The sequence below is a fragment of the Mus pahari genome, unplaced genomic scaffold (genome assembly GCF_900095145.1).
Source record: "Mus pahari unplaced genomic scaffold, PAHARI_EIJ_v1.1 scaffold_8113_1, whole genome shotgun sequence".
NCBI lineage: Eukaryota > Metazoa > Chordata > Mammalia > Rodentia > Muridae > Mus > Mus pahari.
Window position 1 is genome coordinate 12,327 of NW_018393929.1, and position 671 is coordinate 12,997.

Here is a 671-nt window from a genome sequence, read left to right on the forward strand (position 1 = left end):
AATCACTGTATGTGCTCCACACATTCCCCATCTCTAGATCATGTCATCTTGTATATGTGATTGTTTAAATGAGAATGGACATGACAGACTCATATGTTTTAATGCTTCTTCAGCAGAGAATGGAACTATTTGAGAAAGAATAGATGTGGCTTTTTGGAAGAACTATGTCACTTGGGTATGGATTTTGATGTTTCAAAAGCCCACACAAGAATGTGAGTGTGTGTGTGTGTGTGCGTGTGCGTGTGTGTGTGTGTGTGTGTGTGTGTGTGTGTTTGTCTGTCTATCTGTCTGTGTCTCTGCCTCTGTGTGTCTCTTTCTGTCTGTGTGTCACATTCTGTTTGTGTATCTTTTTGTCTGTATTTTTCTACCTCTGTTTGTCTCTCTGTCTCTGCTTCTGTCTGTCTCTGTCTGTCTCTGTCTCTCTGCATGTCTCTGTCTGTCTTTTGTCTCTTTCTGTATCTGTGTCTCTGTCTCTATGTGTGTCTGACTCTGTTTCTGTCTGTCTCTGTCTCTCTTTGTCTCTTTATCTCTGTCTTTGTTTATCTCTGTCTCTGTGTGTTTCTCTAGCTTTCTGTATCTTTCTGTCTCTGTTTCTTTGTGTCTCTGTCTCTCTCTGTCTCATGGTCTCTCTGTCTCTCTGTCTCTGTTGCTCTCTATGTCTCTCTCTCTCT